Source organism: Apodemus sylvaticus, chromosome 2, assembly GCF_947179515.1.
Source record: "Apodemus sylvaticus chromosome 2, mApoSyl1.1, whole genome shotgun sequence".
Taxonomy (NCBI): domain Eukaryota; kingdom Metazoa; phylum Chordata; class Mammalia; order Rodentia; family Muridae; genus Apodemus; species Apodemus sylvaticus.
Window position 1 is genome coordinate 120,310,649 of NC_067473.1, and position 11,131 is coordinate 120,321,779.

General features: G+C 42.7%; 1 pseudogene; it reads left to right on the forward strand.

Annotated features, from left to right (window-relative positions):
- The first annotated feature begins 6,114 nt into the window (after positions 1-6,114).
- On the forward strand, positions 6,115-6,771 carry LOC127678049 (PRELI domain containing protein 3B-like; annotated as a pseudogene).
- The last annotated feature ends 4,360 nt before the right edge of the window (positions 6,772-11,131 follow it).

The following is an 11,131-nucleotide window of genomic DNA, read 5'->3' on the forward strand; positions in this document are numbered from 1 at the left end:
TAGAGGAATTTGAAAAAGCAGTCTTTCAGATTGATTACTATGATAGGCCATTCCTTAGGCAAGAGAAAGGCAATGGGATGCTGAGCTGCCGAAAACACATTGGCTGAATGATCTTATTTATCACTCTGAGATCTGTTAACATTCTCCATTTCCAGATTTTTTTAAATGACAAATACTGGAGGATTCCAAGGGCTGATAGACTCCTCTATATGCTGAGAGTCCATCTGCTCATGGACTAGCTGCTCTAATGCTTGTAGTTTTTGTTTTGTCATAGACCACTGATCCATCCAAATGGGTTGGTCAGTTAACCATCTTAGTGGTAAGGCTGTTGTTGTCTTAGGAGTAGCAGCTCCTTGGGGTAGAGCTAAATTGTCAGCCACTTTTGCACCTTGTTTATGGATAGTTTGGACAGTCTATAACTGTCTTTGATTACATCCTTTAACTAATTTAAATTTTTATTAGGAGCCTTGTGGGCTTTATACCCAGACTCTGAAACTGAAGGGATAATAATTTGAGTTTCTTACTGCTTTAATAGACCTGTTACCCATAAATTAATGTTATATTACCCATGTGTGGCCTCAATTTTCTGATCTGAACTTCTGGTCCTATACATTTAAGCCATCTAGTACTTCACTTTATTTGGGATAAAGTCCCAACTCCTTGAAATTGGATGTCTACTTCTTGAAGTGGCCAACTTGAAGGCCAAGATTTTGGAGAGATAATGGTGACATCTGCTCCAGTGTCAACCATTCCTTCAATTTCAAAATTGTTTACTAGTATGCTTAGTTTTGGCTTTTGATCCTCTATAGAAGCTTGCCAAAATATTTGTTTTTGGCTTCCTTTGAGGATTTTTTAATTGTCTACAGAACTTGTCTTAGCTTTGCTTGGTCCCAGAACATGTTTCTGAAGCAGGAACATCTAATTGTTTTGAGGAAGAGAACTCTCCCTGCCTGACAGTGGGGCCTGCAAGAGGTCCCCTGTGAGGTATTTAGTAGGATGTTGCCTCATTTGTTTTTGGTTTCTCTACATTCCCTAGTCAAACATTGGTCTTTGCAACATCTTTGACATATTCTAGAAGGTATAGACCCCATTTAAGTAGTACTTCACTTTTCCTTGCAGTTATTTCTGAGATGACCCTGCTCACAAAAATTAAAACATTTAAATCTTGGGTGATCTCTAGGTGTCTAGTGCCAGTTTCTCCTATTACAATCATATCAGGCTAGCAAGATTCAAACCATCTGTTGATGCTGACCTTCCCCTCAGTGGTTTGATTATTTCCTTGCATTCAGCATTTGCATTTTCAAATGCTAAAGACACAATTATTGAATTTCTTGCAGCTAAAACTGATACACTCTTTTTCACAGCTGAGGTTATCCTTTGACAAAAGTCAGGAACGATTTCTTTTAGGACTTGTATGACTTGAGTAAATGGTTCAAGTCTTTTTCCTAATTCTGAGACTTTGTTCCAGGCCTTTAAGACTGACAATCAATGTAATGCCAAAGTTTCTTTTTCATATACAGCTTGCACCTCTAGTTCAGCAAAGGTACCTTCAACAAGCAGTTGATCAGTGGAAATCTCTCTACCATTGGCTATATTTTTTCATGCTATCTCCCTGGCCTCATCTCTCTTTTTTAAGAACCAGTTATATTTGCAGCAGGTTCTAGTATTGCTCTTGCGATATCTGCATTCTTTGGGAATTACTCTATTTTTAACAGCCCAAGAAGTCAGGATTTATTTTACAAATGGCAAATGCATTCCAAAATTAGTGACACTTTCCTGAAATTTCCTCAGTTCTAACATACCCACAGGTTGCCAAATTCCTGATAACCCTGTGGATGTTCATTTTTCTGGAGGTCTGTGTTGTATGTTAGCCAGATAGACTAAAGTTTGTTTTCTAATAACCTTTGGTTGGCTTTCTCTAATTTTAACTTCTGTCTCTACCAGTGTATTTTCCTTAACTGAAATTTTAAATTCCTCCCTTAAGGTTTGTGTCCAAGCTTCATGTCTCTCTTTTTGCCACTCCTCCTGTTCCTTGAGTTCCTGTATTCTTTGTTAAAAGTTCTGTGCCTAAATTTTGATTTTTTTCTTTATATTACAATTATGATAGACTACTGTCTCTTTTATTTTGATTGATCAATTTTAAAAGATTATTCTCCAACTCTTGCTGCCAATCCTCATTATTTTCTCTTTGCTGTTCAGTCTGATCTATGAGCTGTTGTATCTTTTATTCTAGCATCTTTCCCAGCTCCTGTCTGCCACCTTCATTTTCATCTTCCTGTCCCTTATTCTGATCTATAATTTTCTATGTCTTCAATTCTACTATTTCCTCTAGACCATGTTGCCAAGTCTTAAATTTCTCTTTCAGTTGTTCATGCTGGTCTATAATTTCCTGTATCTTCTGTTATAAGCCTTGCTCCTATAATTTTAGCTTCTCTTTATGTTGTAATTCTGATATTGCAGTATCTGCCTTATTTTGATTTGGTAGCTTTAATAAATCATCTTCTAGACTTTGCTTCCAAATTTTATCTCTAACTCCTTGTTCTTCAGTCTCATCTGTCAATTGACAAATTCTTTTTCTAGGGTCTCTTCCAGCTCCTATCTCCAACCTTCATTCTTCTCTTCCTTTTGCTTATTTTGAGCTGTGAAATCATGTTCCTTAAGTTCTAATGTTACTTGCAATCTCTTTTCTAGAGCAAGAAACATTTTCATCTAGGGCCCTGTCTTTTTAGAAGACAGTAAACCAAAAGAATAAATATTGCAATACCAGTAAATGATAAGGGGTCTATTTTCTTAAAACCATCCCTGTCAAACCACTCAAAATATCATCACATAAAACCCAAAAATATTTATTTTATTTTTCCTCTTCAAGTATCAAAAGGCTGTATTTCTCTCTTAATATCACTGTATTACCTGATCCAGAGCCCTTTGTATCTTTGTCTCCCTCTGCTGTTAGATTCAGAACAATGCAGTCTTCTCTGATTCTTTTATTCACAGGGAGGGGTGGGTGTGGAAAGAATCACATCTTCTGTGTTCCTGTTTGGGTTGCAGCTGGCAGCATGTGCTTGTGTGATGATCTCAGGCAACCTGTATCACAGGCAAGCAGTCCAGATATCCAGTCTGGCTGTCTTTTCCTGTGCAGATATGGTGGGGGGGTAGGTGGGGATACTGGGAAGGGAACACAGAAAGGCACCCCAATCATAGATGGCCAGATCTGTGTCTGCCCATATACTAAGGGTTTCTAACTTTTGATCTGTTTTCTCCTGAATTTATTTAAGAGATTTATTTATGTCTTTATTGTGTTCCTTTAACAATATCATGACCAGTAATTTTAAATCCAAATCTTGTTTTTTTCTGGTGTGTTGGGATATCCAGGACTTGCTGTTGTTGGGTTCAGATGCTGCCATATTACCTTGATTTCTGTTAGTAACATTCCTGCATTTGCCTTTTGCCATCTGGTTATCTCTGGTGTTAGTCCTGTTGTCACTGGCTTGTGCTTGAACCTCCTGTAGGCCTGGTCTAACTATGGGGCTTCCTGCAGGTCAGACACTCCCACAAGGTTAAGTGCCCAGGAAGCTGTAGAGCTGTCAGGCACTTCCATGGCTGAGCCGGTTGAGCTGCCTGTGCAGGAATGGTGGCTGCCGACCTTGGACCACAGGATTCCCTTTAACTGCGTGACTCCCTGCTGGTCAGGTGGTTTCCTGGCCGAGCTCTTGGAGCCAAGATGGTGGTTGGTGACCTCGGACTGTGGGACTCAGTTTAACCACGGGGCTTCCTGAAGGTCAGACGCTCCTTGCAGGATAAGTGCCCAGGCAGCTGTAGAGCTTCCCAGCTCCCTGGTGGGGAAGGAACCCAGGCAGGCTGTGTCCTGGGCAATCCTCCACTCTGGTGCCGTCTGCGTACCTGGCTGAGCTGCCTGTGCAAGATGGTGGCTGGCGACCTCGGACTTGGGGCTCTGTCTAACCGCAGGACTCCCTGCTAGTCAGGCAGTTTCCTGGCCAAGCTCCTGGAGCCAAGATGGGGGCTGGTGACCTCAGACCATGGGGGCTCCTTCTGAATTAATGAAATTTTTAGGCGAATGGTCGGAACTGGAAAATATCATCCTAAGTGAGGTAACACAATCACAAAAGAAAACACATGGAATGCAATCACTGATAAGTGGATATTAATTAGCCCAGAAGCTCTGAATACTCAAGACACACTTATCATATCAAATGATTCTCATGAAGAAGGAAGGAGAGGGCCCTGATCCTGGAAAGGCTTGATCCAGCATTGTAGGGGAGTACCAGGCCAGAGAAAAGGGAGGGGATAATTGTAGAAGGGGTGGAAAGAAGAGGGTTTATGGGACATATGGGAAGGGAGGAACTGGGAAAGGGGAAAGTATTTGGAATGTAAACAAAGAATATAGAAAATAAAAAAAAATATGGCCTTGTTCACAAATGGCAACCAACAGAGCTGGCAACAAGATGTTGCCTCATCCTGATTCCATGTTACCAAAGTCAGCTCTAGCTCATACCATCTCAAAGCCATCCCCACTGTCTCTACTGTCCTAATGCTATCCAATCAGGGCTGAATTGGGTGAATCATTGTGGAGCTAACTCTGAATATAAATAATATAAATATAAATATTTCCATGAGTTCTAAGAATCATTCCATCTCCTGGTCCATGGATTCTGGGGCAAGAGCTGCATCTCACTTGATTGTCAGACTCAAAATAGCTTTACTCATCTGGTGCATTTGAATGGAGAAGATTGCACAAAACTAGAAATGTGCCTTCCTGGAGGACTGTGTACCCCTGGATTCTACTGCAAAGGGTCATCTTACTTCAGTGTCTGCTTTATTCTTCTCCTTACCTTCAGGCCAAATATTCATTACCCATTTTTCATTTTCCATTCTCTGTCTCTCTCCGTCTCTCTCTGTCTCTCTCTGTGTGTATGTGTTTATGTTTTTGTGTGTTTGTGTGTGTTTCCCTCCCCCCATACACCATTTTTCCTCTTCCCTCTCCTCACTCACTATTTCTCAAACAGGGTTTCTCTGCATTGACCTGGCTGTCCTAGAACTCATACTGTAGACCAGCCTGGCCTCTGACCCAGAGATCCTTCTTCCTTCCAAGTGGTTGGATTAAAGATGTGTAGCAACACTGCCTGGTCAGCCAAATATTCTCAATAAATCTCCCGAACAAATGATTATTAATTTGTACTCTCAATAAAATTCCACCCACTGCCATTTCCTCAGAGTGTGACCTTATGCATGTAGCACTCCAGTAATCTCCTCTAGAACATATGGACAATCAGTCTTGTACCTGTGTCAGAGAACTCTATGTGTGAAAGAACATGCTGTATACATTACCATCAAACATGAACCTGATTCATGTATAACATGATCTCTATAAACATGTCAGCTGATGGTTTTCTAATGCAGTACCTTGTCTTGTGTCCTGGGAGAGACAATTCAGTTCTGTTAATGACTGATCAGCTTTTTCCCTACCTGAAACCGAAACAACAAAAATGGTCAAACTGTAGAATGTTGGAGCCAGGTTCCCTTTCCAAAGAATATGAAATACTCTTCTTTCTCTGAATTCTAAATGACTGAGTATACAACCTATGATTTTAATCTCCTGCCAGGATGCCTCTCTGAAAAGACCCTGAGAATCAAATTTCATTCCTCTCTGAAAAGAGCCATGAGAATCTTTTGTCATGTAAAATCAGGATTATATATAAACTACAGTGATAATAGACTGAGGGTCATCCCATTCTAAGGACATGATTAAATGAAAAGTATCCACCCATCTTGAAGGTTAGGCTCCACAGGAATCTTCCATCTCCTTCTGGGTGCAGGAGCTATCTCCAAACTTCAGAGAAGTAAACCAAAGTCATGAGAAATGCAATGGGTATTTTCCATAGAACTCATCATTTCCTTTAATAAATATTTAGTACACATGAGGCCTATAATGCTATTTTTTTTTTAAAAAATTCCCAGATATATGGTAAAGAACTATCAAGGCCTGTTGGTGCCTGTGCACTGCCAGGTGGACTGGCTGGGCCAGGGAGGGGCCAATGAAATTTTGTGCCTCGCTGTCCCCAGACACTGAGGGACACCAGGTAGGTAATTGGCACCATGAAGATCTGGACTTTGGAGTACATCTTTGACCATCCACTGAAGATAGTTACTACAGCTGCAATTCAGAAATACCCAAACCCCATGAACCCAAGTGTGGTTGGAGTTGATGTGCTGGACAGACATATTGATCCCTCTAGAAAGTAGCACAGTCACAGACTGCTCAGCACAGAGTGGGGTCTGTTTTCTATCGTGAAGCCTTTTATTGGTGCAGCAAGAAAGAAAACATACATGTCGGAGTGTTTTGTAGTCGACCCAGAAAGGAGGACAATGGAATTCAAGTCCACCAACATCTCATTTACAAAAATGTTCTCAGTATGTGAGAGGCTCACATACAAGCCACACCCCCACGACCCAGAGAAAACTTTCCTGAGCCAGGAAGTCCTCATTACTGTGAAAGGGGTCAGCCTCAGCAGCTACCTGGAAGGACTCATGGCAAGAACCATATCTTCCAATGCTAGCAAAGGTGAAGAAGCAATGGAGTGAGTGATATATAAATTGAACACTGAGATTGAAGAATTGGCAGCATCAGCAAGAGGAAGCATAAGGACACCAATGGTGGCAGTGGCAGCACTGGAGAAAAATGTCAATAGAAATTGGTATGCGGCATCAGGGGCCCATGACTCTCAAGCTGGCATCCTATTATTTGTTATTTAAATGACACAATTATTTTAGGTATTTTTTTTTTAAAGAACTGGGGTAAGGCTGTGACTTTTGAAGGGCCATCAGCAGTGGAACCAAGGCGACACAGGGTCCATTTAGTCCCTGCGCCCACGACCACTGACCTTCACTGACCAGCCGGGTGGCAAGCAGCTGCGGTTGTGCGGCACCTTTCGCTGCACAGAAGCCACTTCAGAACTCGGCCTCCCACCAGTCAGGAGAGGCTCATCTCCATCTTGGTTTTGGACTCCAGAGACATCGGACAGACTGAGGTACATAAACATAATCCGAGGCCAACACCGCGGGGGGTCTGAGCCCAACGGGCGTTGGCCTGCACCCAGGCCCTGGGCTGTTCGGGGGGCCGTCCGGGTGCCAACCCAGCCAGGAGGTTTTTTGCTTGGGCCTGCCCGCACGCCGCCATTTTGCCTCCAGGACGACAGAGAGCTCTGGCGGGCAGAGCCGTAACAGGCATAGCCTGAGGCTAACAAAGCGGGGGTCTAGGCCCCAAAAGGCACAGGACTGATCCCAAGAACTGGGCGGCTTCTTGGGCCATCTGTGAGTCAACCCACCCAGGAGGTTGTTAGCACAGCAGACTCTCCCAGCGCTTTCGGGGAATACGGGCGCGCACGCCCGCCATCCGGGTCACCTGGCAGACCCAATTAACAGTCATAGCCCTAGGGGAACTTTGCTCGGACCTTGGCCTTTGCTTTTGCCTGGACTCAGGGCCTGGGCAGCCAGGCTAACCTTGTGTGTGCCAGCCCGGTTGGGGAATCGGCTGCCCAGCGGAGTGAGCAGAACACAGGGGAGGTCACAGCAGCATATACCATCAGCGCTCCCTGGGGGTGCACACGGGCTCCATCTGGTCCACAGACACAATCTGGGGCAAGGCCTCAGGCAGAAGCCCTCAGCTCAACTCTCTCTGCTTCCAGATCCAGATCAGCCTGGGCAGCCGCACCACATCTCCAGGTCCTGCAAGAGGCTAACGGGGCTTCCGGGTGGCCAGCTGGGAGAAGTCGGTGTGCTCCAGTGAATCCAGTGGGCCCCAGCGGGAGCCTTTGGGTGGCTGCTTCGGGATCTGAACAGCCTGGGCAGCAGCACCCTGTCTACAGGCAGTGCAGGGGGTAAGCTGTGCCCCAGAGGCCAACGGGGAAGGGGCAGCTTGCACTGGTGAGTCCAGCACTGACAAGACCAACTAACACCAGTGAGAACTAGATGGCAAAAGGCAAACTCAGGAACGTCACTAACAGAAATCAAGGCAACATGGCAACATCTGAACCCAATTCTCCTCAACCAGCATGTCCTGGATACCCCATCACACCAGTAAAACAAGATTTGGATTTAAAATCACTGGTCATGATGCTGGTACAGGAACACATGAAGGACATACTTAAAGAAATTCAGGAGAAAATGGATCAAAAGTTAGAAGCCCTTGCAAGGGAAACACAAAAATCATTGAAAGAAATCCAGGAGAATACAAAAGCCAACAAGGAGGAAACGCAAAAAACACTTAAAGAAATACAGGAGAACTTTGGTCAACAGGCTGAGGTGATGAAAGAGGAAACAAAAATCTCTTAAAGAATTACAGGAAAGCACAAACAAGCAAGTGAAGGAGCTAAGCAAAACCATCCAGGATCTAAAATCAGAAGTAGAAACAACTAAGAAAACTCAAAGGGAGACAACTTTGGAGATAGAAAGCCTTGGGAAGAAATCAGGGGACAGAGATGCAAATATCAACAACAGAATACAAGAGATAGAAGAAAGAATCTCAGATGCTGAAGATTCCATAGAAACCATGGGCTCAACAGTTAAAGAAAATGCAAAATGCAAAAAGCTTGTAACCCAAAATATCCAGAAAATCCAGGACACAATGAGAAGACCAAACCTAAGGATTATAGGCATAGATGAGAGTGAAGATTTACAACTTAAAGGGCCAGCAAATATCTTCAATAAAATTATGGAAGAAAACTTCCCTAACCTAAAGAGAGAGATGCTCATGAATATACAAGAAGCCTACAGAACTCCAAACAGACTGGACCAGAACAGAAATACTTCCCGTCACATAATAATCAAAACACCAAATGTTCTAAACAAAGAAAGAATATTAAAGGCAGTAAGAGAAAAAGGCCAAGTAACATATAAAGGAAGACCTATCAGAATCATAGCAGACTTTTCACCTGAGACTATGAAGGCTAGAAGGTCCTGGGCAGATCTCATGTAGACTTTAAGAGAACACAAATGCCAACCAAAACTACTATATCCAGCAAAACTCTCAATCACCATAGATGGAGAAACTAAGATATTTCATGACAAGTTTACCCAATATATATCCACAAACCCAGCCCTACAAAGGATAATAGGAGGACAACATCAATACAAGGAGGGAAACTTCACCCTAGAAAAAGCAAGATAGTAACCTTTCATCAAACCCAAAAGAAGTTAAGCAATCAAATTTAAAAAATAACGTCAAAATGATAGGAAGTAACAATCACTATTCCTTAATATCTAACATCAATGGACTTAATGCCCCAATAAAAAGACATAGACTAACTGACTGGATACATAAACAGGACCCTACATTTTGCTGCTTACAGGAAACACACCTCAGCGTCAAAGACAATCACTACCTTAGAGTAAAAGGCTGGAAGTCAATTTTACAAGCAAATGGTCTCAGGAAACAAGCTGGAGTAGCCATTTTAATATCAGATAAAATTGACTTTCAACCCAAAGTCATCAAAAGAGACTCTGAGGGACACTTCTTGCTGGTCAAAGGAAAAATACAACAAGAAGAACTCTCAATCCTGAACATCTATGCTCCAAATGCAAGGGCACCCTCTTTCGTAAAAGAAACTTTATTAAAACTAAAAGCACACATTGCACCTAACACAATAATTGTGGGTGACTTCAACACTGCACTTTCCTCAATGGACCGATCAGGAAAACAGAAACTAAACAGGGACACAATGAAACTAATTGAAGCTTTGGACCAATTAGATTTAACAGATATATATAGAACATTCTATCCTAAAACAAAAGAATATACCTTTTTCTCAGCACCTCATGGTACCTTCTCCAAAATCGACCATATAATTGGTCACAAGACAGACCTCAACAAATATAAGAAGATAGAACTAATCCCATGCCTCCTATCTGATCACTATGGAGTAAAAGTGGTCTTCAATAGCAACAGAAACAACAGAAAACCCACATACACGTGGAAACTGAACAATACTCTACTCAATGATACCTTGGTCAAGGAAGAAATAAAGAAAGAAATTAAAGACTTTTTAGAACACAACGAAAATGAAAACACAACATACCCAAATCTATGGGACACAATGAAAGCAGTGCTAAGAGGAAAACTCATAGCCCTGAGTGCCTCCAAAAAGAAAATGGAGAGAGCATACATTACCACCTTAATGATCAAAACAAAAGATCCAGAACTTTTACATCAAAGGGAACATCAGAGGTTAGGATGTAAGACTGGGAGAGTCTGTCTTCATGAGGACAATTAATGTGTTGTTTGTTTGTTTGTTAAGTACTTAGAAGAAATTAGAGTTAATCTGGAGTATCTTAAAGCTCCAGGTACTAGAACACTGCCTGACTGTGGCCCAACCAGAGCAGAGCCCAGCCGCTCCTGTCCATGGCTCTTAGCTTAGATGGGAAAGAAGCAGTTGTCTGCAAGCACAAAGAGGCTTTCTATAGGAGCCTTAGGCAGAAAGTCTCTGTAGGCTAAGGTCCATCTCCATGCTCCCTGTGATGGTGGGAGATGAAAGAGGTAGTCCTTACTTCCAAACTGTTTACTGGTTGTTCATTGAGGAAAATGGATGTGTATCTACTCAGGCTGGCACAGAGAGTAAATACCTTTTGTGGGAAGGAATGTCTGGGAAGGGGAGCTTATTGGCTAAATCCTCAAGGCCTCTAAGTAACTCTTTAGCTTGGAGAACTCTGCTTTTGGATACATTACTGATGAAGGGAGCTTGGTCCTTGTTCCAGGCCAGGAATCTGCCAGGGAGAAGAGAGGAGGCTCCTGTCTCAGGTGTGAGTACTTGATTTCTAGGGTCTCAGACCTGCTCTACCTTGCTGTTTCCTGACATGGCACACTGTGACACAGAAAACCACAATCAATCAATCAATCAATCAATCAATCAATCAATGTATAGAGAAGTGGATCCTGGTCTCAGTGGATCCATCTACCAAGAACTCCAGCAGCCAAATCTCAGAGAACATTGCAGAAGATGGAAGGAAAGATTAAAGAGCTGGGCAATCAGGGACTTTGCTGAGAACTTGTGTCTCCTGGTACTGTTAAGGAGATGTGGCTGCTTAATCATGAGCTAACCAAGGACAACAGTTAGATATG